The sequence below is a fragment of the Anguilla anguilla genome, chromosome 14 (genome assembly GCF_013347855.1).
Source record: "Anguilla anguilla isolate fAngAng1 chromosome 14, fAngAng1.pri, whole genome shotgun sequence".
NCBI classification, from domain to species: domain Eukaryota; kingdom Metazoa; phylum Chordata; class Actinopteri; order Anguilliformes; family Anguillidae; genus Anguilla; species Anguilla anguilla.
Window position 1 is genome coordinate 37293967 of NC_049214.1, and position 27602 is coordinate 37321568.

The 27602-nt window shown below is 50.6% G+C and overlaps 1 protein-coding gene across 23 annotated transcripts in view; it reads right to left on the reverse strand.

Moving 5' to 3' along the window:
* Positions 1-27602, reverse strand: part of LOC118212815 (RIMS-binding protein 2-like) — a 78164-nt gene that overhangs the window by 25251 nt on the left and 25311 nt on the right. For 9 of the 23 annotated variants that reach the window (XM_035391166.1, XM_035391142.1, XM_035391154.1 and 6 more), the window contains exons 2-4: positions 11833-11899; positions 1254-1364; positions 625-729 (exon numbers count right to left, since the gene is read on the reverse strand). The gene's annotated coding sequence lies outside the window, so the exon portion shown is untranslated. Of the gene's footprint in view, positions 1-624; positions 730-1253; positions 1404-11832; positions 11900-12562; positions 12778-16753; positions 17107-27602 lie in introns of those variants that run through there. The other 14 variants (XM_035391155.1, XM_035391165.1, XM_035391157.1 and 11 more) reach the window with 7 other exon arrangements.

The window sequence follows — 27602 nt, forward strand, 5'->3', positions numbered from 1 at the left end:
GTCACAGTCGGTGGCTCTACTCTCTGGGTGCAGGGTCACAGTCGGTGGCTCTACTCTCTGGGTGCAGGGTCACAGTCGGTGGCTCTACTCTCTGGGTGCAGGGTCACAGTCAGTGCCTCTACTCTGTGGGTGCTGGGTCACAGTCGGTGGCTCTACTCTACTCTCTGGGTGCAGGGTCACAGTCGGTGGCTCTACTCTCTGGGTGCTGGGTCACAGTCGGTGGCTCTACTCTACTCTCTGGGTGCAGGGTCACAGTCGGTGGCTCTACTCTCTGGGTGCTGGGTCACAGTCGGTGGCTCTACTCTCTGGGTGCTGGGTCACAGTCGGTGGCTCTACTCTACTCTCTGGGTGCAGGGTCACAGTCGGTGGCTCTACTCTCTGGGTGCAGGGTCACAGTCGGTGGCTCTACTCTCTGGGTGCAGGGTCACAGTCAGTGCCTCTACTCTGTGGGTGCTGGGTCACAGTCGGTGGCTCTACTCTACTCTCTGGGTGCAGGGTCACAGTCGGTGGCTCTACTCTCTGGGTGCTGGGTCACAGTCGGTGGCTCTACTCTACTCTCTGGGTGCAGGGTCACAGTCGGTGGCTCTACTCTCTGGGTGCTGGGTCACAGTCGGTGGCTCTTACCTTCTGCAGTAGGTGGACTTCCTGCTGCTTGATGTGAAGGACAGCCAGGACCTGGTCATGCTCCAGCTGCAGCTGCTGCCCACACCCTGCTGCCACCCGCATATGCTGAGGGGGCAAAGGTCAAAGTTCAAAATATACCCACATTTGCTGAGGGGGCAGAGGTCAAAGTTCAAAATATACTCAAATATACTGAAGGAGCAGAGGTCAAAGTTCAGAATTACACCTGCATATACTGAGGAGGTAGAGGTCAAAGTTCAGAATTACACCTGCATATGCTGAAGGAGCAGAGGTCAAAGTTCATAATGACACCCACGACTGTCTTTCTCGTCCTCTTTCCTTGAAAGGAAACACCAGGGGAAAGAGAAAACGTGTGCGTGTCTCGTGGGAAGTGGGCGGGTGGATATCCACAAACAGTTAAGTGGTGACAGTGACAAGTTCACAATGACCTAACAGAAATATCCCTTAATTTATGCATAGACGCAGGAGATTTAGGAATAAAATGAAAAAAATCCTGATGAAATCCTGTTCCCCAAGACAACGTCACCGCGGCGCATTTCATCTCCAGCGTTTCACAGGGCATGGCTTGAGGGCTGGGCCTGCGCTGTGCCACCTACGCAGGTTATGCTCACCTTCAGCACCTGTTCTAGGTCCTCCAGGTTGTCTGGGAGCTGGGTTCTCTCTCTGGGCTCACTGCACCATAGATATCAGTGAGCCAGACATGCCCTGCCTCTACCAGCACACTGCAGGGAGAGGGGAGGAGGTGCGGGAGGTTTCAGGGGCTGTGAATAAACATCGCCGCTAATATTTAATACTTCCATCACAAATGAGCTCAAATACGTACTGTGTACCTACATAGGTGTTGTCTCAAACTCAGTAAAAATACAAAGATAGTCAATATACTCACATATCGGCCTGCTGGTTTCAGTGAGAATGTATTACACATATAAACAGCTTTGCCAATATTTACAAAATGTGTTTCTTGCCAATGAAACATGTTGCATTCAGCTGAACTGGGAGAGTGAGGGAGGGTAAAATCAAGAAACAGATGGTGTGTGTGCGTGTGTGCCCGCGCGTGTGTGTGTGAGAAGACAGTGAGAGAGAAAGGTGATGAGAGAGAGAGAGCATGAGAGAAGAGACCGTATGTGCAGAGTACATTTGTTACTTGTTACATTCGTTGCTGAACAACAGCATTTGTACTAGCACATTTGCTCCTCCGTTTCAAACTATCTGGCCTCCTCCAGAAGAGGGTGGAGGGGGTTAGTCTTATTACCCCAAGGTGAGAATGCCCCCACCCCAGACCTCTCACCTCCCTGGCATGCCCAGTCAACACTGCTGACAGATCTTTCTGTGTAATGACAGAACAGCTTGGGAAGGAGCCAATCAGCACTGACAACTCAGATGGACATAGGGTCCCAGTCCACTGTTCCAGACTTTCCAAATCTTTTTTTAAAATTCATTGCCACAGTTTAAAAGCGACATCTTTCCACACTATGGCCTGGATTCCACTGACATTTCTCCTATTTGTTTTCTTCTTCACAGACACTGGTTTAGTCTTCGTTTTGGGGATCGCCAAAGTCACCAAACTGCGACTGCGAAGTCAAAAAGTAAGGCTTGCATTTCAGTACAAGTTAAAGCGTGTTGATTGAGTCTTTTGTCTGGAACCTCCAGGCAGAAGCTTGCAGATCTGTTATACACCATCATTCACTATTCACTAACGACAACGAGACGAGAGCCTAGTTTTTATTAAAATCTGTGCAGGCTGCATCAGTTTTAATCACGATACTCCTGTGGAATACCATGTAAGTAATATCCGCTATTAGCTATGCAATGCTCACGGCAGCCATTTTGTTACTATGACAGTAGTATGAGAAAAGGCCTTTGATAGAGCACCGAAAGCCTCTCCAGAGTAATTCGATGAAATAAATTAAGGCCGCACGGTAGGTCGAATCACACCTGCATGCGCTGCGATGCATCTTTAGCTACAATACCCATCCACTGAGCTGCAAGTTATTCTGTTTCCCTGGAGACCGGCAGCTATTCATTCCGGTTATTGATTTCCATGTGAATAATACAAAAGAGCTCGCCTTCCAGGAGAGCAACAGGAGAGCCTTCACACCCCAGGAGGTTCGGGGACGCTCGGCGAGCTCGTTAGCATCCGGAAGGAATCCGGCGGTGGTCCGAACGCTCCGCCGGTAGCGCCGCGGACGCCGCTAGCGCCTCTCCGTGTTCGCCCGCGCCGCCCGCGCGACGGGCGCCCGGCTCCTCCTGCGAGGCGTTCCGCGGGAGGCGGAAGCTTCCGTCCAGACGGGCGACGGGTGACGCGCGACAGCGAGGCAGAGCTCTTAATCAGCTCAGGCAGGGTTCCATTCCCGTAATTATGATGTCACTAACACCCATAAATTATGTAATTATGAGCCCAAGGCTATACTCAGCCGCATATACTGGGACAAATAACTCCCAGCTGCGTTATCAGCAGGAGGATCTGTTCGGGCATCTATGGCGTCACTGACCCCTGACCTCTCTTATGAATTGAAGGTTCAGTTCCAGAATTTGTGATGTCACCACTACCTCTGAGCTATGCTAACAGAATCTTGGTTCTGCTCCAGAATTTGTGATGTCACCAATACCCCTGAGCTATGTGTTCCATTACAATACAGGCATTTCACACACTCTTATTCAGAGCGACTTACACAACTTTTTACAAAGCATTACATAGCACGTTCCAGAATTTGTGACGCCACCACTACCTCTGAGCTATGCGAACAGAACATTGGTTCTGTTCCATGACATTACAGGCATTACATAGCACGTTCCAGAATTTATTATGACATCACTTCCCGAGAGCTATGCTAACAGAACCATGGTTCTGTTCCGGAATGTATGATGTCACTAATGTATGATGTCACTCGCGACACTGTCTGGCACCGGCGGCGAGTTTTACCTGGCCGCCCGGCGCCCCGCCCACTCTACCCACGCTGCCCCTGGCCGCGGCAGAAGCGCTCAGGCCGCTCTCCTGCCGCGGGGCATCCCGCCGCTCGCTCTCCTGTGAGGACGGGCGAGAGAGACGGCGCGCGAAACGGCAGACCAAACCGCCGCGAGCCTCGACGGGCCCGGGCGCAAACAGAGGGGTCGCCGCGCGGAGCTCGGCACGGCGTCGTGGGGCGGCGCGAACCCCCGCTTCAGCGGACAAAGCGGACGACCGGACGAACGCGCGGGGCTGGCTAACGGCGGAAGAGGGGGCCTGGGAAAGAGGAGGAAAGGAGCGAGACGGGGGCGGGCGGGCGGGCGGGCGGGGGGTCCGGTTGGGCGTTCCGGCTCACAGTAGAAAGCCGAGGATTTCACAGTCACGGCGAAGACGCGGCTTACCGGCGGGCAATGAGATTACGCTGCATTATGCATGGACGCGATCGGTAGTGCTAGTTTACGAGCAGCCCAGGAGTAATGGAGGCGGAGTTAATAATGCAGAGAGACAGGGAGCGGTGGAGCAGCTTCGGTCCAGGTGTGTGATAGAAGAGGGGAGGGCCGCCATCGATCAGCAAACACACCGCCGGGGTACGCAACCGCACAGCGCACAGAAACGGAGGGCTGGTCCCGCTAGGGGGCTGGTCTGCGGCAGGGATGGGCCCAGGGTCCGGTAACCGGGTCAGACTGGGTCAGCGCCAACTGTGGCTGGCAGCCTCGCAGGGCAACATAAAAATGGCACTGGCATGAAATTTACCCAGTTTCACAAGTTAAAACCCAAAATAGCATGACCAATGCTTGCAGCTCTTGAGAACTTAAACACGATTAAGCGGCATTAGTGTGAAATGTAAAACCCCCCACATTCACAACCCGAAAACCAACACTCCCCACATTCACAACCTGAAAACCAACACCCCCCACATTCACAACCCAAAAACCCACATCCCCCACATTCACAACCCGAAAACTAACACCCCCACATTCACAACCCAAAAACCCACACCCCCCCCACATTCATAACCCAAAAACCAACACCCCCCACATTCACAACCCAAAAACCAACACTCCCCACATTCACAACCCAAAAACCCACACCCCCCACATTCACAACCCAAAAACCCACACCCCCCCACATTCATAACCCGAAAACCAACACTCCCCACATTCACAACCCAAAAACCCACACCCCCCACATTCACAACCCAAAAACCCACACCCCCCACATTCACAACCCAAAAACCCACACCCCCCACATTCACAACCTGAAAACCAACACCCCCCACATTCACAACCCAAAAACCAACACCCCCCACATTCACAACCCAAAAACCAACACCCCCCCACATTCATAACCCGAAAACCAACACTCCCCACATTCACAACCCGAAAACCAACACCCCCCCACAGTCACAACCAGAAAACCAACACCCCCCCACATTCACAACCCAAAAACCAACACCCCCCACATTCACAACCCGAAAACCAACACTCCCCACATTCATAAACCAAAAACCAACACCCCCCACATTCACAACCCAAAAACCAACACTCCCCACATTCACAACCCAAAAACCCACACCCCCCACATTCACAACCCAAAAACCCACACCCCCCCACATTCATAACCCGAAAACCAACACTCCCCACATTCACAACCCGAAAACCAACCCCCCCCCACAGTCACAACCAGAAAACCAACACCCCCCCACATTCATAACCTAAAAACCAACACCCCCCACATTCACAACCTGAAAACCAACACCCCCCACATTCACAACCCAAAAACCAACACCCCCCACATTCACAACCCAAAAACCAACACCCCCCCACATTCACAACCCAAAAACCAACACCCCCCACATTCACAACCCAAAAACCCACACCCCCCCCACATTCATAACCCAAAAACCAACACCCCCCACATTCACAACCCGAAAACCAACACCCCCCCACATTCACAACCCGAAAACCAACACCCCCCCACATTCACAACCCAAAAACCAACACCCCCACATTCACAACCCAAAAACCAACACCCCCCCACATTCACAACCCAAAAACCAACACCCCCCACATTCACAACCAGAAAACCCACACCCCCACATTCACAACCCAAAAACCAACACCCCACACATTCACAACCAGTAAACCAACATCCCTGCACACATTCACACTCCAAAATTCAGCATTCACAATAAAAGATGCAAAAACCCAGATTCACACCCCAGAGTGTGACAACCCCCCTCACAACCCAGAATGCCTTAGCCCCTTCCCAGAGCCCCACAATCTGATTACCAAGCAAATGACAGGCCCTCTTCAAACCAGAAAGCACTGTTCCCGACTCAAAATCTGCCAAGTGCCATTTTTAATAACGCGGAAGGCATGGCATCCCCTGCAGACCCGAGCGCTTGGCACAACCCCTTCCCCTCACTGCGCGCTAAGCCAGCAAACACTGACAAATCCTGTCAGCGCGTCTCAGTGGCTGTTCTCACAAGGATAATCCCAGCACTCACGCGGATTATTCAAATCCCATATGTTTTATTTCTTCACTTATTCATGCTGAGGATTGGACGCCAGTCAAGTCTAGTGATTCACACGAAATCCACCACGATGGAAAACATCTTTTATTCTTCAGCGAGGTGACATTTTTCCATCTCGGATTCCGCGACGCCGACAACACAACGCTGAGGACGTCCTGCCACTAAACCACCCGCCCACGCGACCCAAACTCAGGCTTGTGATTGAGCGAAAAACAACAAACGACAGCATGTTGATAAAAAGTAGATGCTCCCCCTCTTTCTCGCCGCCTTGTTGAAACCAGATGACCGCGTGTTCGTAGGCGAGCATAACAGCCCAGTAACAAAGCAAATAGCGGCCCAGTGGACGAAAATAAACATGAGTAACACCCCGGCGGAGGCTATGTTACAGCACAGACTGAGATAGTATCCATGCCGACTGCGGGGAGATATCGCTCCAGCGTACAGTCCATTATTGCCCTGTAAAGATAAAGGAAGGCAGGGTCGCTGCAGTAAAGCGTGGATTATAGGGCCGAATGATAGCATAAACAGGGGTAACACTATTAAATAAGAGATCGGAGGAAGCTTTAAACAGGAAACGCAGATGGCTGCTCTGTTAATATTAGAAAGAGAGATGGCAGATCGGTCGTAGTAAAAGTCTAAAGAGGCAGCACGGGCTGCTCGGTGGTAACAGCGCTGGAGTCGTCGCCGTGTTCAGCTGATTAAAACATGTTGCGATCACAGCGCGGTGATGAGCGCAAATGGAGGTTATTTATGTGGCGGGCAGGAGTGAATCGGATCCGGAGATTCGGATCTGTGATGGACCAGGCTGAAAGCCGCGGGGACCCTGGGAGAGAGCCGACGCCTCTGTCTGGACCCCCCCCCCCCCCCACGACCCCCCCATGGCACTCTGCCCCCCCCCCCACCCCCCTGGCCCTCTGCCACCCAACGTCCTCTCCTGACCCCCCTTGCCTCCCCCACCGCAGACCATGAAGGAACCGGGGGTGGGTTCCGGCGCCTTGCCCCGCCCCCTTCCCCCCCACAGCCACAGGTGTTATTCCAGGACAGCCCGGGTCAGCTCACTTCAGCCCTGCCCGCACAGTTAGGACAGAGCCCCGTCTCTCTGCTTTCAGTTCAGACTGGGGCGGCCCCTTCTGCATCATAATTATCATTTCAATCTTATGAAAATATTCTTAATTTCCCCCTTAAACCCCCCGATACACAGCCCTGGTCCTGACCAGTCAGAGGGTCTGTGTGTGTGGGGGGGGGGGCGGGGCTTCTTCTTTACTTAAAACCAGCAAATGATTAAGACCCAACAGGTGAGATGACTTCATCTAGATCAATGAACTAGATCAATGCCTCCTGTTGGCAGGCAACAGAAAAACATCATTACCAGGTTTGAGGACCAATGCCTTAAACAGGACTTTTAAATATTTCACATTATAAGATTTTCCGTCCACGTATTTTGAAATATTTGTGCGTGGGGTGTATAGTATTTCATGGGGAATTGTGTGCTTTACATAACAACACTGGGATCTGGCAAGATGCCCTGACCCTGAGGAACTCACAACAGAGACCAGAGGGCAAAGGTCAGAGGTCAGAGCACAGGAGTACCAGAGGGAGGGAAATCCGGTTCTCAGAGAGAGGAACTGCCTCAGATCTGCCATACGTTCGCTAGCAGCCTCAGATTTGCCTTACGTTCACTAGCAGCCTCAGATCTGCCTTACGTTCGCTAGCAGCCTCAGATCTGCCTTACGTTCACTAGCAGCCTCAGATCTGCCTTACGTTCGCCAGCAGCCTCAGATCTGCCTTATGTTTGCTAGCAGCCTCAGATCTGCCTTACGTTCACTAGCTCCTGCAGCTGACTATTTTTCTTTCTTTTTTTTACCTTAGTTGTATAACTGATTGCTTGACAGTACTGGTGGTCACTATTTTATCATCATCCTTTTATTGGGACACAGAAAAATATCCCAGGTAGGTGCCTGAGTAGACGTGGTCTGGCCACGCCCCTGTCTTTAGCTCTATTATTTCTGCAGGACAAATGCTCTTCTAGGGAAACACAGGGATGTCTGGTATATGCCATCTGGTGTATTAATGGAGGGGTATCGAGAAATCCATCAAAATCACAGAAATCTGGCTTTGAGAGAATCCCAGGAGGCAGCAAACACAAAGAGCATTATTTAGACCTAACGGGCACATCTCTGTCCATTTCGCTGAGAGACCCAGCTCCTCGTACTGAGGGGTTGCTATGATACCCACTGACGACTGACAGTATAAAGGAGAGGCCATCACTGGCAGTAAAAATCAACCTGTCAGGACAGCGGCACTGTCAACAGTTTCAGCGGGTACTCAAATGTACTGTCTCTGAACAAACAGTACTGGGCTTTTCTCTCTGTCAGGCGATGACGTAATTGCAGGCGATGACATCATACCCTTTCCTCTATGGCCTCTAGGCAAACCCAGGTCCTGGAGTGCCATAGAAGTTATAGTTCTTATCCAAATGTGATAATTAATAATCAGGATAATTAACGAGCTTAATGAGTGCAAGGGACCAGGTGTGCCTGACCCTGACCAGCTCTGACCTACGATGTGGGAGTAGTCGGCTCGGTTAAAAATTAAACTGTATTTGTGGCCATATTTTGTTAAAACCAAAAACATTAATATTGCCAGAGCAGCGCAAACTCGCAAAGTCGCAGCAAATCCCAAATTCTGTTTCTGTTTAATGTTCTCCTTAAGTCATCTGAGATCTTGCATGTAAAACCTCAGAGATTTTCAGCATTATTTGTTAAACCCAAAAAATCCACAACACCTGACAGCCAAAAAAAGAAAGATTTGCACGGATCACTGGATAGCATCTTTCAGAGGTAAGAAAGTAAAACTGAAATATACAGATTGTAAGAGTAGGACCCTGATTCAGTCCCTGCAGCAATTCAATTCAATGTGCTTTGCTGGCATGAAATACACATAGTACATATTGCCAAAGCAAACAAGAAACATTCAAAAAGTTGTATAACTGTAGAATTAAACATGAACAAAAGTGAATACTTCTAAAATTACAACTGGAATTGTAATATAGAACAAATAAAATAAAACAGAATAGTGATCAGTATTTTGAAAGCGTAAACTAAAATAATAAATGAGTTCCGTCAATGTCTCTTAGGCTGTGGCATGTGGAAATATACTGTTCTCCCTTCCTCCCCATGGAGAATGGGAAGTTTCTCATCGCCGGGAAAATTTAGGAAATGTGGCCATCTTTCGGTGGGTCAGAGTAAATCCCTATTTGCACCACAGAGGGGAACTGCAGGGGGGTACATTTAAGGACATTCTTTAACCGACGTTCTGCTCCCTACAGAGAAATAGGCAGCTGCTGTGTGATGTCCAATAAAAATATCACACCCCCCTGCTGATGCCAGCTGCGGCCCAATGCCTCACACCACCCCCCTCCCCCCACCCACCTCAGAACCACCCCCAGCTAAGGTATGCTCACTGCTCACACATGCCATAACTCTCTCCATGTTTGGAGACCAAGCAGAGCCGCTGGCTTTAACCCACCGTTAACTAAAGGCTAACAAGCTACAGTACCATAGCCTGTGGGTGCTGCTTTTCCTGGGTGTGACCCCCCACACGGTCACTCTAAAAACCGCCACAGAAGATCACACTAAAGATGAGGTCTACTATAACAGAAGATCACACTAATGATGAGGTCTACTTTAACACAGAAGATCATACTAATGATGAGGTCTACTTTAACACAGAAGATCACACTAATGATGAGGTCTACTTTAACACAGAAGATCACACAAATGATGAGGTCTACTTTAACACAGATCACACTAATGATGAGGTCTACTTTAACACAGAAAATCACACTAATGATGAGGTCTACTTTAACACAGAAGATCACACTAATGATGAGGTCTACTTTAACACAGAAGATCACACTAATGATGAGGTCTACTTTAACACAGAAGATCACACTAATGATGCAGTCTACTTTAACACAGAAGATCATACTAATGATAATCCCAGTGGAGGTCTACTATAATGCAGGACATCACACTAATGATGACCTGGTGGAGGTCTACTGTAATGCAGGAGATCACACTAATGATGACCTGGTGGAGGTCTACTGTAATGCAGGAGATCACACTAATGACCCTGGTGGAGGTCTACTGTAATGCAGGGCACCTCAAGTACATCTGACACCCTTTTGATGGGGTCCATAAATGACACATAAAACGCATAACTGAGGACGTCAGTAACCCACTCCTGCTGGGCCGTCACACTACTGATTAATTAAAGCAGACGGTTGAAATGTCATAGAGGATGAAGGCTGTAGAATCTCAGCTTTATGGATAACTTCTGGGAAATTGGCACGATTACATCCTGGGCATAAACATCATATATTTTACATTTTTCTTGGCAGAGACTCTTTAAAGGGCAACTTAATTTGATTGGCCACTTACTTCATAAAAATAAAATTTAACAGGTTAATATGGAGAGGAATGACCTTACATCCCCTCCTCCCTTTTATCTGTCAACACTCATATAAAATGAGCGTCACCTCCCGTGTGTATTTGACTGTGACCTCCCTCGTATCTTTGAGTGTGTTACTCTCCCGTGTCTTTGAGTGTGTTACTCCCTGGTCTCTTTGAGTGTGTTACTCCCGTGTGTATTTGACTGTGACCTCCCTCGTATCTTTGAGTGTGTTACTCTCTCGTGTCTTTGAGTGTGTTACTCTCTCGTGTCTTTGAGTGTGTGACTCTCTCGTGTCTTTGAGTGTGTTACTCCCTGGTCTCTTTGAGTGTGTTACTCCCTGGTCTCTTTGAGTGTGTTACTCCCTGGGCTCTTTGAGTGTGTGACTCCCAACACAGAGCTGTCCCTGTCACGCCTGACTTCGGCACCTCGCTCAAACGGAGGGGTCACAGCGACATTTCAGTTTGGATGCGAAACCATCACGGTCCGCTGCCATTCGGATATGTGAGAAAATAATCACAACAGCACAGGTCAGCACAGGAAGATAAATCTGCTGAATGTGGGTGTCTTTAAAGCAAACACCACGAAAAGGGGAAGAAATAATTAAACCAAAGAGCGCTGAGTTGAAAGGAAGACTCTCCTGTCAGCACGCTGAACGTGAGCACTTAAACCTCCAGGGAGGGGGGAGGATGGGTTACAGTGTGTGTGCATGTGAGTGTGTGTGAGTGCATATAGGTGTGTGTGTGTATGTGAGTGCGTGTGTGTGCGCGTGTGCAGTAGTGTGTATTTTTTCTTTTTTCCCTGGTCCTGCCACTCCAGGAGGTTCATACAGACTTACAACCTGGTGACTCTCTGGAGGAAACGCGTGCATAACCGTGCACTGAGGTTTTTTACGTGCAGATGAGCAGAGTTCACCAGGGGCAGCAGCCCTGGACTCCTCATCCTCTGCTCTTGCTTTACAGTGAGGAACGTGGGAAATACGAGACAGAGCGGCAGAGCGGCACAAACCACGTCTCAATCAGCAGCACGGTCACTCTGCAGAAGTGCCTGAGGAGACCGGCCCGCTAGCCACGCCTCTGTGATCACACATCTCCTGCTTTAGGGGCAGTAAATAAGAGTGGGGTGTCTGGGGCGCCCCTTCGCTGAGCTTCGCTCCGTCCTTTTCCTTTTTCTTTCTTTCCAGATGAAGTTCTTCTGAAGTTCTTTTCTGCAAGACACAAGCAGACGGAAGGAACAGCCAGAGCCAGCTACTCACCAAAATCACGCGTGCGATATCCTTCCCATGATCCTTAGCTTTGTGTTTCGCGGATCTTGACTCTCACCTGAACAGAGAAAATGAATAAACCTCAACATGACCCTCCTGATGCCCACTTGTCCTCAAACGTCAACCTGTCTGCTGTCTGCCTGTCTACCTCTGTTCATCTTGATTTTCAGTGCCTAATCAACCTGCATGTGCACATGCAGACTTTTTTGCCACAGTTCTTTTGCAGATTTTGGCTGATTCGCTTGCTTCTGGCTCTCCAGGTAATCCCAGAGACCCTAGATCAAGTTTTTATCTGAAAAGTAGTCTATTACTTAAAATATTACTTTATTTAACAAAATACAAAAATGTATCTGTAAAATTTCATTTTTTTGAAAATTTGTGTCTGTAAATCTCAAATTTGCTCTTTTCTACTGACACACTAATGCAGAAAACAAAAAATAAACATCTAAGACCAAAATATACTATATAATATATTTAAAAATCTAGGGCGCCTAAGACTTTTGCACAGTACTGTATATACATATACACACACACACATGCACACACGCACACCCATGCACACACACACACACACACACATACACACACGCACACACACACACACACACACATACACACACAGACACACGAACACCCATGCACACACACACACACACACATGCACACACGCACACCCATGCACACACACACACACACACACAGACACACGCATGCATTTGACCTTTTTTAAGAACGCAGATGGGAACTGTCTCTCAGGGATAAACTGCCCGCCGTCAGATTTCACAGTCCATTCAATGACGTGAGGAGTATTCCCATAATGCATTGCCAAGGTGTTGCTGTAGTGATTGATTTCTGCTCTGTACCATGAGGAGAGCACACACAGGCACATCAGACACGCATGCGCACAAGCACACACACACACGCCTCACTGACTCACACACGCGCACACACACACACACACACACACACAGAACTAGGACCTTCAGTTCTATCCCCAGCCAATTATCTACTGCCTAACCTTACTCTTTTCTCTGCAGTGTCACTGGCTCACAAACCCCACCCCCCACTGATCCAGTACAACATTACACCAGTGAAACATTATTAACCACTTGTCCATCGGCACAGTCTGTAACTCCCACTGAAGAACCGGTTCGGCTAGTTTCCATCGTTCTCCAGACACCTGTACTGTAGTCTTCGGTAAAAGGAGAGGAACACTGATGAGCTATGTAAATAATTGAATGTATTGATTGGGGGCGGGGCATATGGGGAGGTGAGCAGGGCATCTGTGGGAGGGGGTAGGACATCTGGGGAGGTGGAAAAGGCATCTTGGGGAGGTGGGTGGGGCCTCCGGGGGAGGTGGGTGGAGATTACGACAGCATTCACACTGTGCCCCATTTAACTGTACAAGAAAAGATTGGGGTAAATCTTGTGACTCATAAGCCTACGGGAATCTCAGGCCTTATCCCACTGGGAGGGTTCGATAATGGGTCGCGCCGGAGCGTCAGCCTGCCATCAAGCAAATGTGAACGGACTGCCTGTGCTGGCGGCTCAGACCCCAAGCGTTAACCACAGCTAGAGCTCTGACTGTGACTGTTAGCGCTGTCCAATGCTACAGCTCTTTCTGTGACTGTGAGCATTTTCCAGAGCTACAGCTGTGACTGTGAGCGCTATCCAGAGCTACAGCTGTGACTGTGAGCGCTATCCAGAGCTACAGCTGTGACTGTGACTGTGAGCGCTATCCAGAGCTACAGCTCTGACTATGACTGTGAGCGCTATCCAGAGCTGCAGCTGTGACTGTGACTGTGAGCGCTATCCAGAGCTACAGCTCTGACTATGACTGTGAACGCTATCCAGAGCTGCAGCTGTGACTGTGACTGTGAGCATTATCCAGAGCTACAGCTCTGACTATGACTGTGAGCGCTATCCAGAGCTGCAGCTGTGACTGTGACTGTGAGCGCTATCCAGAGCTACAGCTCTGACTATGACTGTGAACGCTATCCAGAGCTGCAGCTGTGACTGTGAGGGCTATCCAGAGCTACAGCTCTGACTGTGACTGTGAGCATTATCCAGAGCTACAGCTGTGACTGTGAGGGCTATCCAGAGCTATAGCTGTGACTGTGACTGTGAGCGCTATCCAGAGCTGCAGCTGTGACTGTGAGCGCTATCCAGAGCTACAGCTCTGACTATGACTGTGAGCGCTATCCAGAGCTGCAGCTGTGACTGTGACTATGAGCGCCGTCCAATGCTACAGCTCTTTCTGTGACTGTGAGCATTTTCCAGAGCTACAGCTGTGACTGTGAACGCTATCCAGAGCTACAGCTGAGACCGTGAGCGCTATCCAGAGCTACAGCTGGGACTGTGACTGTGAGCATTATCCAGAGCTGCAGCTGTGACTGTGAGGGCTATCCAGAGCTACAGCTGTGACTGTGAGCGCTATCCAGAGCTACAGCTGTGACTGTGAGCGCTATCCAGAGTTACAGCTCTAACTGTGAGCGCTATCCAGAGCTACAGCTCTAACTGTGAGCGCTATCCAAAGCCACAGCTGTGACTGTGAGCGCTATCCAGAGCTACAGCTGTGACTGTGACTGTGAGCGCTATACAGAGCTACAGCTGTGACTGTGAGCGCTATCCAGAGCTACAGCTGTGACTGTGACTGTGAGCGCTATCCAGAGCTGCAGCTGTGACTGTGACTGTGAGCATTATCCAGAGCTGCAGCTGTGACTGTGAGGGCTATCCAGAGCTACAGCTGTGACTGTGAGCGCTATACAGAGCTACAGCTGTGACTGTGAGCGATATCCAGAGCTACAGCTGTGACTGTGAGCGGTGCCCAGAGCTACAACTGTGACTGTGACTGTGAGCATTTTCCAGAGCTGCAGCTGTGACTGTGAGGGCTATCCAGAGCTACAGCTGTGACTGTGAGCGATATCCAGAGCTACAGCTGTGACTGTGAGCGGTGCCCAGAGCTACAACTGTGACTGTGACTGTGAGCGCTATCCAGAGCTACAGCTGTGACTGTGAGGGCTATCCAGAGCTACAGCTGTGACTGTGACTGTGAGCGCTATCCAGAGCTACAGCTGTGACTGTGAGCGCTATCCAGAGTTACAGCTCTGACTGTGACTGTGAGCGCTATCCAGAGCTACAGCTCTAACTGTGAGCGCTATCCAGAGCTACAGCTGTGACTGTGAGCGCTATCCAGAGCTACAGCTGTGACTGTGACTGCTATCCAGAGCTACAGCTGTGACTGTGAGCGCTATCCAGAGCTACAGCTGTGACTGTGACTGTGAGCGCTATCCAGAGCTACAGCTCTAACTGTGACTGTGAGCGCTATCCAGAGCTACAGCTGTGACTGTGACTGTGAGCGCTATCCAGAGCTACAGCTGTGACTGTGACTGTGAGCGCTATCCAGAGCTACAGCTGTGACTGTGACTGTGAGCGCTATCCAGAGCTACAGCTGTGACTGTGAGCGGTGCCCAGAGTGGTCCCGCGGTCATCCTGAGACAGGAGGTTTGAGGAACGAGCCCCTTTCACCTGCCCCACAGCGAACACAAACCCACGGGTTTTAATGAAAAAAATACTAACAGCGCTCCCACATTTTACAGAAAAGGAAAAATATCCAGTTTTATTGGTAGACAGACACACAGTGCATCACCACTCACAGATTTCCTTTGCCTGAATACCCAGGTTCATGTGCAGTTTTAACAATATATATAATATTGTAACACAATCAGTATTCTTTTGCTTTGTTTTGACAACATTACTGGCATGCGAGTAAAGCAACATTAATTGGATACTTTCTAGAGAAAATGAAAAAACCAGGAAATCTATAAATGTCAACATGGAAATCTATAAAAGCAGATGCTCTGTCCCTGCTCTAAACATGCAACCTACTGCAAAACGCCCACACTATACTGCACAGAGATATCCCGGCCCAAAGCCACGCCCACACTATCCTGCACAGAGATATCCCAGCCCAAAGCCACACCCACACCATCCTGCACAGAGATATCCCCACCCAAAGCCACACCCACACCATCCTACACAGCGATATCCCAGCCAAAAGCCACGCCCACACCATCCTGCAAAGAGATATCCAGCCCAAAGCCACACCCACACTATCCTACACAGCGATATCCCAGCCCAAAGCTACACCCACACCATTCTGCACAGAGATATCCCTGCCCAAAGCTACACCCACATTATCCTACACAGCAATATCCCAGCCCAAAGCTACACCCACACCATCCTGCACAGAGATATCCCCGCCACATTGTGAGGTGCTACTGGCAGTCTCTAAAGGGCCAGGGGTGTGAGGCTGAAGGGAGCAGGTGGAATCGGAGGCTCTGTGGATACCAAGCGGGAGACTCCACCCCCTTCCACCCCCACCCTGCATGTTGCCACAGCAACCGGATCCGCAGGCTAGTTACAAACGCCCAAAATAGGAAAAGAAAAAAAAGACAGCCGTTGTCATGGGAACCACGGTAAACTACTCCAAATTCGGTCCGCATTTACAACGCCGCCCGGCAACGAGAGCGTAACTGCTGACAGCGTCGGCATGGAGACGCGGGGAGGAAACACCCGTCTCCGTGGCAGCCCACGCTCACGCGCCGAAACGCCGCCGCCGTCGCAACGCTCGCCTCGCATGCAGAAACGCTCGCCGAGACGCTCCCAGGCGCTCAGCACACCCACAGAGAGGGAGAGAGAGAGAGGGAGAGAGAGAGAGAGAGAGAGTGGGAGAGTGAGAGAGAGAGAGAGAGAGAGAGAGGTAGAGAGAGAGAGAGAGAGAGAGAAGGGAAAGCAGAGAAACAAACAGGCATAAGTGCAGACGGAGACAGATGCAGCAAAGAGAGAGGACACAGAGAGAGAGAGGAAGAGAGAGAAGAGAGATGGAAAAAGACAGAAATGCAGGCTTTACCGTCTAAGCTCCTGTGCCCTGCATCATGTGCGCTTTGAAGATGACTATCGCTCTGTCTCTCTGTCTCTCACTCTCTCCCTCTCTGGGAGAGGCGTTAAACATCAGGCGAAAGCAGCCTCCTCCTCCTCCTCCTGCTCCTGCTCTTCCTCCTCTCCCCGCTGCCCTCCTCCCGGGCCGATGTGCTGTCATACGCGGCGGACTCCGTCGCGCAGAAGTAATTTCCCGCTAATCTAACAGAGCTGGGGCTGAGCCCAAAATCACTGTGTGTGTGTGTGTGTGTGTGTGTGTGTGTGAGTGTGTTTATCTAACCCTAACCCTAACCCTAACCACTGCCTGCTGTCTGTCAGGATGCTCACAGTACGACTGATCTGTGTGTGTGTGTGTGTGTGTGTGTGTTTATCTAACCCTAACCCTAACCCTAACCACTGCCTGCTGTCTGTCAGGAGGCTCACAGTACGGCTGATCTGTGTGTGTGTGTGTGTGTGTGTGTGTAAGTGTGTGTGTGTGTGTTTATCTAACCCTAACCCTAACCCTAACCACTGTCTGCTGTCTGTCAGGATGCTCACAGTACGACTGATCTGTGTGTGTGTGTGTGTGTTTATCTAACCCTAACCCTAACCCTAACCCTAACCACTGTCTGCTGTCTGTCAGGAGGCTCACAGTACGACTGATCTGTGTGTGTGTGTGTGTGTGTGTGTGTGTAAGTGTGTGTGTGTGTGAGGGGTGTGTGTGTGTGTGTGTAAGCGTGTGTGTGTGTGAGGGGTGTGTGTGTCTGTGTGTGTGTGTGTGAGTGGTGTGTGTGTGTGTCTGTGTATGTGTTTATGTGTGTGCGTGTGCGTTTGTGTGTGTGTGTGTGAGGGGTGTGTGTGTGTGTACGTGTGTGTGTGTGTGTGTGTGTGTGTGAGGGGTGTGTGTGTGTAAGTGTGTGTGTGTGAGGGGTGTGTGTGTGTTTATGTGTGTGTGTGTGTGTGTGTGTGTGTCTGTGTCTGTGTGTGTGTTTATGTGTGTGTGTGTTTATGTGTGTGCATGTGTGTTTGTGTGTGTGTGTGTAAACTTGTAATACTACCCTTGTGGGGCCCAAATGTCCCCACACGGATAGAAAGATGAGGAGCATTATGCGTTGTGGGGACCTTTTGTTGGTCCCCACAATGTCAAGAGGCTGTTTTACGGTTAGGACTTAGGATTAGGGTTACAATTAGGTAAAGGTTAGGGTTAAGGTTAGGCATGTAGTGGTTGGGGTTAGGGTTAGGGTTAGAGGTTATGGAGTGAATGTAGTCAATGGGAAGTCCCCGCAAGGATAGCAATACGGGACTGTGTGTGTGTGTGTGTGTGTGTGTGTGTGTGCGTGTGTGTGCGCGTGTGTTCCTGTGTGTGTGTGTGTATGTATGTGTGTGTACATGAGTTGTGTGTGCGCACGCATGCATGCATGTATGTGTGTGTGTGTATGTATGTGTGTGTACATGAGTTGTGTGTGCGCACGCATGCATGCATGTGTGTGTGTGTGTGTGTGTATGAGTGCATATGTATTTGGGGGGTACTGGATAGTGTTGGTGAGGTGTGATGGGGGGATTGGGCCTATGAGCAGGCTCCAGTGATAGAGAGGGCTAATTAGACCGATGTCTTGATTAATGCAGCTGGCCCTGCAGCCCGCACCCAGGAGCTGCTCTGGAGACTCTCCGCACACGACTCCAGGCTGCTATGCCCCGCGCATCCCTAATCAGGCCTGCATGGGCCCGCCTGACGCTGCTCATCCGTGAGCCGCACATCCCTAATCAGGCCTGCATGGGTCCGCCTGACGCTGCTCATCCGTGAGCCTCGCATCCCTAATCAGGCCTGCATGGGCCCGCCTGACGCTGCTCATCCGTGAGCCGTGCATCCCTAATCAGGCCTGCATGGGTCCGCCTGACGCTGCTCATCCGTGAGCCGCGCATCCCTAATCAGGCCTGCATGGGCCCGCCTGACGCTGCTCATCCGTGAGCCTCGCATCCCTAATCAGGCCTGCATGGGCCCGCCTGACGCTGCTCATCCGTGAGCCTCGCATCCCTAATCAGGCCTGCATGGGCCCGCCTGACGCTGCTCATCCGTGAGCCTCGCATCCCTAATCAGGCCTGCATGGGTCCGCCTGACGCTGCTCATCCGTGAGCCGCGCATCCCTAATCAGGCCTGCATGGGCCCGCCTGACGCTGCTCATCCGTGAGCCACGCATCCCTAATCAGGCCTGCATGGGCCCGCCTGACGCTGCTCATCCGTGAGCCGCGCATCCCTAATCAGGCCTGCATGGGCCCGCCTGACGCTGCTCATCCGTGAGACACGCATCCCTAATCAGGCCTGCATGGGCCCGCCTGACGCTGCTCATCCGTGAGCCTCGCATCCCTAATCAGGCCTGCATGGGTCCGCCTGACGCTGCTCATCCGTGAGCCTCGCATCCCTAATCAGGCCTGCGTGGGCCCGCCTGACGCTGCTCATCCGTGAGCCGTGCATCCCTAATCAGGCCTGCATGGGTCCGCCTGACGCTGCTCATCCGTGAGCCGCGCATCCCTAATCAGGCCTGCATGGGCCCGCCTGACGCTGCTCATCCGTGAGCCTCGCATCCCTAATCAGGCCTGCATGGGCCCGCCTGACGCTGCTCATCCGTGAGCCTCGCATCCCTAATCAGGCCTGCATGGGTCCGCCTGACGCTGCTCATCCGTGAGCCTCGCATCCCTAATCAGGCCTGCATGGGCCCGCCTGACGCTGCTCATCCGTGAGCCTCGCATCCCTAATCAGGCCTGCATGGGTCCGCCTGACGCTGCTCATCCGTGAGCCGCGCATCCCTAATCAGGCCTGCATGGGCCCGCCTGACACTGCTCATCCGTGAGCCGCGCATCCTTAATCAGGCCTGCATGGGCCCGCCTGACGCTGCTCATCCGTGAGCCGCGCATCCCTAATCAGGCCTGCATGGGCCCGCCTGACGCTGCTCATCCGTGAGCCTCTCTCATCCCCGCAATGAGCCACCGGCTCTTACACAACAGTGGCTCCAAGAAAGGCCTGCTTCCATTGGCGGGAATCTCCCGCCTAATTCTCAGATGGAATTCTGACACAATTTGTATTCCCCCGTGCTTCCAGAAGCCTCCTCACATGATCGCTAATGCGATCGCACCACAGAGACCAAGGTGAGGATCGCACAAGACCGTGCCGTTCATATCAATTCCCTCTTTCCCCGGCATGAACGACTGACCCTGGATCAGTTAAACTGGCCCTTTGCGTAAACACACACACTCTCTCACACGTAAAGTCACACACCCCCGCATACACACACACACACACACACACAAAAACACGTAGACATATCCACACATACTCCTACTGGGAAGTCATTTTACCAACTTTAGTAGATGAAAACCGTCTATTAAAATTTTCTCAGCTATTTACTCAACACCTTTTTATACGAGCAAAAAGGAAGTAAAAGGAAGAAAAAAAAGACTATTCTGAGAGAGCAAATAGAGAGACGTAGAGAGACAGAGAAAAAGAAAGGAGACTGGGGGAGAAAGACAGAAAGAGTGAGAGAGGAGAGGTAGAGAGACAGAGAGAAAGAGAGGAGACAGGGATAAAGACAGAAAGAGTAAGTGGGTTGAGAGGTAGAGATACAGAGTGAGGGGAGAGTGAGAGAGAAAAGGAAGAAAAAGAGAGAGAGAGAGAGAAAGAGAGAGAGTGGAGAATATTTCTGCAGCTCCACCACCTCTGCAGTGACACAGAAGTGAGCTTGCACACACGCGCACACATTTTTTACGTGTGCCACATACCATCCGTCTCCCCAGAGTCCTCTGTGTGACCCGGGGGCCATAAACCTCAGCTCGCGTGCCAGCGCTTATCACCGCGGTGATGTAATAACGCCCCCCCCCCCCCCCCCCCATCCCCACCCCCCCAGGCCGTACGAAACTCAGGAGGGAACAGAGATGCAGAGAGAAACGCAGACACGCATGGGCATGCTGCAATCAGGCCACACGCCCGGGGCTCAGGGGATCAGAACCCTGAGTATCTGGCCCCTGGGTTTGCTGTTTGTCAGTACACATCACAGAACGCATAAACCTGCGTTCTATAACAGCACATTACTGCCCCCATGTTCTGGAAGAGCACATAACTGCCCTGTGTTCTACAACAGCACTCTGCTGCTCCCATGTTCTAGAACAGAACAGTCCCATGTTCTAGATCAGCGCGTGTCAGTCATGTGTTTCACAACAGCACACAGCTGTCCTGTGTTCTAGAACAGCACATTGGTGCCCCCATATTCAGGAACAGAATATAACTATCCCTGGTTCTAGAGCAGTACATGACAATCCCGTGTTCTAGAACAGCATATAACTACCCTGTGTTCTAGAAGAGCACATTGCTGCCCCCATGTTCTAGAACAGACCAGTCCCATGTTATAGATCAGTACATGACAGTCCTGTGTTCTACAACAACACACAGCTGTCCTGTGTTCTAGAAGAGCACATTGTTGCCCCCATATTGTGGAACAGAATATAACTACGCCTGGTTCTAGATCAGTATGTGACAGTCCCGTGTTCTCAAACAGCACATAACTGTTCTATGTTTCTATGTAGAACAACACATGGCACAATCTGTGGTCCCTGTAGACTCTTTCACCCCCCTGAGATAATATAATTTAGGGCGTGAGGAAAACACAAAAGGGAGCAGGCGACTGCAGAATCAATCAATCGACTAATCGTATGATCAATACACCGAAACACATCTGTTTTTGTGCATTTTACATCGATTTGAAAAGCCATTCATACCTACCTGATACACGGCTAGACTAACTGCCTCCAGGCCAGGCTGACACATGGCTAGGCTAACTGAATCTAGGCTAGGATAACACATGGCTAGGCTAAATGCATCTAGGCTAGGCTGACACGTGGCTACGCTAACTGCATCTAGGCTAGGCTGACACATGGCTACGCTAACTGTATCTAGGCTAGGATAACACATGACTAGGCTAACTTCATCTAGGCTAGGCTGACACATGGCTACGCTAACTGCATCTAGGCTAGGCTAAACTCCTGCCTTTGCCAGACTGACACTACAGTCCTTCCTTCTCGCATCCAGGGTTCAAAGCATAGAGGCTGCCGTGGACACAAAGACAAGCACCGCAGGAACTTATTAGCATGAGGAAAACGAGCAGCGAGTCTTCTAAAGCGCAGCGTCACGCATGCCAGCCTCAACACAGGCCGCTGATTGCGTCGCATCTGATACCCAACGAGGTCGGTTTTGTCTTCCTTCAGCCCGGCTCATTAAATAATCAGGCCCTTTGAGTGGAATTTCCACAGATGCTGGGCGGCATGTCGGCATGAGGGAGACAAATCAGACCGAAGAGGCGCGGCTGACAGGCAGCACTTCCTCCCTTTAAAACACATTACATCATTTCCAGAATAAAATCAGAAACAGCAGGACGCTGTTAGTGCGCATGTTTCGAACAGACAAAATGCCAACATTTATAAATAAGCCCAATAGTGCCTTTTCCTCCCCACCAGGCATGACTCATCACAACGGCAACCTGTAGCACAGAGAGAAACTTAACTTCTTCTCTCAGAAAGATAGTGTTTAGGGGACTTTTTGGTAGAGGGCTTCAGGTAGCTAGACCCACATCTAAAGCCACCTCCTTGGAAAATGTGTGTACTAGTCTTCTCTCCCCAACAGGGGGGTTGGGGGGTACTGGGGTGATGGCACAGGTTGTCAATATGTTGACATGGCATTCCAAAAAAAGGCTAAATCAGAACAGACTCAAGATCTGTAATACACACACAGGAAAGCCACATACACAGGTAACACTGGTGAGAGAAGCTTCCACATGTTTAAATTCACTTAAAGGAAAGTTGTGCATTCGCTAAAGTCTCCCATAAATAAATAAAACCATTACCGGTAAATAAGTGAATAGAAAAGTGCAGAGCTCTTGCTGCTGAACGAAGTACCCCTAAACCAGGAGCACACCTGCACCGGCGCCTCGTCATCCCCGCGGGGCGGGAACCTCCGTCACCCAGGAAGCGCTTCCCCAGGGTCACCATGGCAACGCTCCGGCTGCCCGGGCAGCCAGCGCGGAGCTCTGGGATAAGGATAGGGGCGGTCTCTGGGCCTGCTCGGCCACGGAAACAGGGCTGCAGACAAACCCGAGTCCTCCCGCAAACACTTCCTGACCAAAACCACTGACCACGCAGGGGCCAGAGGCCACTGACACAAGGAAGGATGAGTTTTAAAGTCATGTTAGAAGGCACCACTTAACCCTTCAAGGCTTAAGATCAGAAATACGTGATTAGGATGTTCTTAACTGAACATTGTAATGTTGATGTCACAATCACTGCTAGTAAACTGAAATCAATGATGTTGACTTAGAACTTTGAAAAAACATTCCAAAAAAACTTCTCTTTGCAGGGTTAAATGAGGAGTCCTGGTTTTCTCACCCATGTCACAACACTGGCTAAATTCTGGGAAGGAAGTGACAGAAGCTGGACCCACACACTGCCACGGGGAAGACAGACGAGGCAAATTAAACTCACAATCCGACACGTGGGAGTTTTCAAGACCATTTAATAAGATCATGGTAAGCCCTAATGATGCAGAGCATGCGGGGAGTCAGCTGGTGCGCCATCACCGCGAGCCAGCGGGGCGTGCTTCGGCCTGACAGCCCAAACAGAAACACGCTGTGACAAAACGGCCTGCCCAGTGCAAATAGGGAAATGTAGGCGGAAACAGTCTGCCCAGTGCGAATAGGGAAATGTAGGCAGAAACAGTCTGCCCAGTGTGAATAGGAAAATGTAGGCAGAAACAGTCTGCCCAGTGCGAATGAGTCCAGATGATGCCCACAAAACACCCAAGAGACAGCCGTGTGATGTCCATGTGATGTCAAGTAAATGGACATTAGCATTAGAAGGTAAATTCCGTATTAGGTAGGCAGAAACAGTCTGCCCAGTGTGAATAGGAAAATGTAGGCAGAAACAGTCTGCCCAGTGTGAATAGGGAAATGTAGGCGGAAACAGTCTGCCCAGTGTGAATAGGAAAATGTACGCAGAAACAGTCTGCCCAGTGTGAATAGGGAAATGTAGGCGGAAACAGTCTGCCCAGTGTGAATAGGGAATGCGTTTTCTGCTCCGGTCCTGCGCTGACTGAGCTCCCCTGTTCTACTACATTAATCTACGTCTCCCTCCATCTGCAACTGACACACACACACAGACACACACAGGCGCACACACACACACGCTCTCACACACACACACACACACACACACACACACACACACACACACACACGCTCACACACACACACACACACATGCACACACACAGACGCACACACACAAACAAACACACAGACACACATACACTCACACACACACACAAAAACAAACACACAGGCACACATACACTCACACACACACACACACACACACTTCCCTTGCGCTCAGTCCAGTGTGGTCCTGCTATATACCGGAAAAGGGAAGAGGCAGGAATAGCCAGAAATGAAAGCAAAGCAAACAGGCGTAAGGAGCTTCTGGCGGAGATGGTCGAGCATGGCCAGCTGCATGCTGGGAGCCAAATGCAAACAGCCCTCCCCCACCCCCCTCTCCCCCATCAGCCATTATACTCTCAGGTAAATGCCCCCAGCAACCTTCCACCTGCTGCCCACTCCCCACCATCCTCCGAGCGGCCCAAAATCTCCAAGCTTTCCCCACGAGGGTCAAAGTTCAATGTTCTTCAGCCTTTGTGATGATGTAAGCCAAGAAGTATGGTCAGGTAGCCAGGAGGCAAGAAAATGAAATAAAATTCAACTCATGCATTTCCTATAAAGTGAGCCATTTGTCTGATTTCAGCATTTATGGGTTTTTTTTTTTGCAGGTAATTATCTTTGTCACCTCTTCCCGCATTTGGAAGGGCGAGGTGTTTAAATACGATGAGATCAGTCCACATATGAGTCAGCCCAGAGTAAGCTTCCCCTGATGCTGATTCGCTGCGTTTGTCTTTTGGCCTTGATTGCATCTCTTCTCTTCCAGAACATTCCACTCCAGCACCATAGGCCTGTCTCTCAACTCGGGAAGCCAGGATCGCTGGACCGAACTGGCGGCCTGTCTCTCTGTCCGTTAGTGACATTCGTATTCTGGTCTGCTAGTGTGCTGAAAGTGGGCTAGCAGTCTAGTATAGTGGTTAGGGAACTAAGCCTGCTACTCTCAAGCAGTTGGTTTGCTTTCCAGCCAGGCCGCTGCTGTGATACTCTTGAAGAAGGCACTGAGACTGAATGGCTTCAGTAAACAAGCAAGCGTCATAAACAAACTGTATGTAACAGAATGCAATGCTAAATTTTAGTCTGTGTGAACCTAAATCTTAAGACAGTCCACTGAGGTTTTCATTAGTGTTTCAGTGGTCTGAGGGAGCACTGCTCAACCCTGTTCCTGGAGGTCTACTGCCTGGTTTCATTTCAGCCCTAATTTGGCACACCTGACTCTACTAATTAGCAGCTAGAGGAGATCTCTTGCTGTTGAATGAGGTGTGCTGTGTTAGGGTTGGAGTGAAAACCTACAGGACGGTAGATCTCCAGGAACAGGGTTAGGCAGTCCTGCTCTAGCTGTTGAACGATGTGTGCTCTGTTAGGGTTGGAGTGAAAACCTACAGGACGGTAGAACTCCAGGAACAGGGTTGGGCAGCCCTGCTCTAGCTGTTGAATGAGGTGTGCTTTGTTAGGGTTGGAGTGAAAACCTACAGGACGGTAGATCTTCAGGAACAGGGTTAGGCAGCCCTAGTCTGAGGGAAAGGTTTTGAGAAACAGGGATTGCACCACTGCCTCAGAAAATCCAGATCTGAGCGTCCCTATCCCAGCATGCCTTTCTCTTCCTTCCCTCATGTCTTCACCATGACTCCATAGCTCAGGACAGCTTGCACAGCACCGAATAGAGAGCAAAAAATAAATTAACAGAAAACGGATCCAGCCAAATTAATAGACATGATTCATTAAACTGGTTACTGTCCCATAATTCAATTAGCCCTCGGTGCTGCTATCGACCCTGGCAATACTACGGCCTGTGGGTTCAATGCAATGTGGTTCCAGCAATCAATGGTAATAGGAATGATTATTCCAGCCCCGTTCCTGGTCATACACATGCTCCCTCAGTCCCCTGCCAACATTAGCACTCCGTAGCCTTTTGCATTTAAATGTTAAATGAGAATATTAGTTAGTACAGAAAGTTAGTACAGAAAGTTAGTGCCGAATGTTAGTGCAGAATGTTGGTACAGAATGTTACTGCAGAATGTTAGTATGCCCTGAATGAATCCTGCTTTACTCCTCAGCAAACATCTGCTCTGTGCATTGGAAGAGACGATGCAGCAGAAGAAACAAATTTATTCATCACTCGTTCATGAAACGGGCAGAGGGCCGAGCATGGGTCCCTGGGGGACTTTTGCGTTTATTCTGGGTCACGGCTCATTAGCCCTGCCGATGACATCACTCTGAGAAACACGACAGGCGAGCCGCGTTAAGCTGAAGCCCAGTGCAGTCATGCACTTGACAGCAATGTGGTTAAGGTTCTCCTAGGTCCTACGGCAGCAATATGACCTGCCCATGTGATGCCCATGTGATACACAAAGGACAGTCATGTGATGCCCATGTGATGGCTTTGTGATAGCGACCTAATGTCCAGATGATGCCCACAAAACACCCAAGAGACAGCCGTGTGATGTCCATGTGATGCCTATGTAACACCCATGCCACGTTTGCCCAAGCGACACCGTGTGCCCTGTTAGGTCTGTTAGTAGAACGAGGGGACATAAATGGACATTAGCAAAAGGTAAATTCCGTATTAGGAAGAATTTTTTCACCCATAGTAGTCAAATGCGTGGAATAGCCTGCCAGGTCATGTAGTAGAGGCAGAAACTCTGGTGATTTTCAAGGCTAGGCTTTACACAGTGTAAGATACTATCGAGTCTGTAATCAGAACACTAATTTAGTCAGGAGAACGGCGAGCATCGTTGGGCTGAATGGCCTGTTCTCGTCATTATGTTATCTTATGTTATGTTACGTTATGTTAAGTAATGTAACACGCACACGGGCCCAGGCGAGCGTGCTAACACACCCACCGCTGACACACTCTCCCCTCCGCCAGCCTCTCCTGTTGCCGAGCGACGGGCCTGGCCCTGCCTGGGGGGGGGAGCAGAGAGCCGGAGCCACAGATAAGGGGAGCACTTACGCTGCGTGGTCAGGAAGTCCCTAACTCAATCCCAGGTCTCGGACACGACCCAAAATCGCTCTGATTAGATTACTGTCCCGGCCTGCCTTCCGTCCGGCCGACCCGCATACATCACCCAGCCGCCGAGCCGAAGACGGAAGGACAGAGCGCTAAACGCAGCCTCGGAAGCAACCCAGCCACCAATCCACTGCAACGACCCACCCTCCATAACCAATCCACTGCAACGACCCACCCTCCATAACCAATCCACTGCAACGACCCACCCTCCATAACCAATCCACTGCCCATGGCACCCCCCCAACCACCAATCCACTACAACGACCCACCCTCCATAACCAATCCACAGCAACGACTCACCCTCCATAACCAATCCACTGCAACGACTCACCCTCCATAACCAATCCACTACAACGACCCACCCTCCATAACCAATCCACTGCGACGACCCACCCTCCATAACCAATCCACTGCAACGACCCACCCTCCATAACCAATCCACTGCCACGACCCACCCTCCATAACCAATCCACTGCCACGACCCACCCTCCATAACCAATTCATCCCTCCCTCTCCCCATCCCTCCCTCTCTCCCTCTCTCTCCCCATCCCTCTCTCTCTCCCTCCCTCCCTCTCCATCCCACCCTG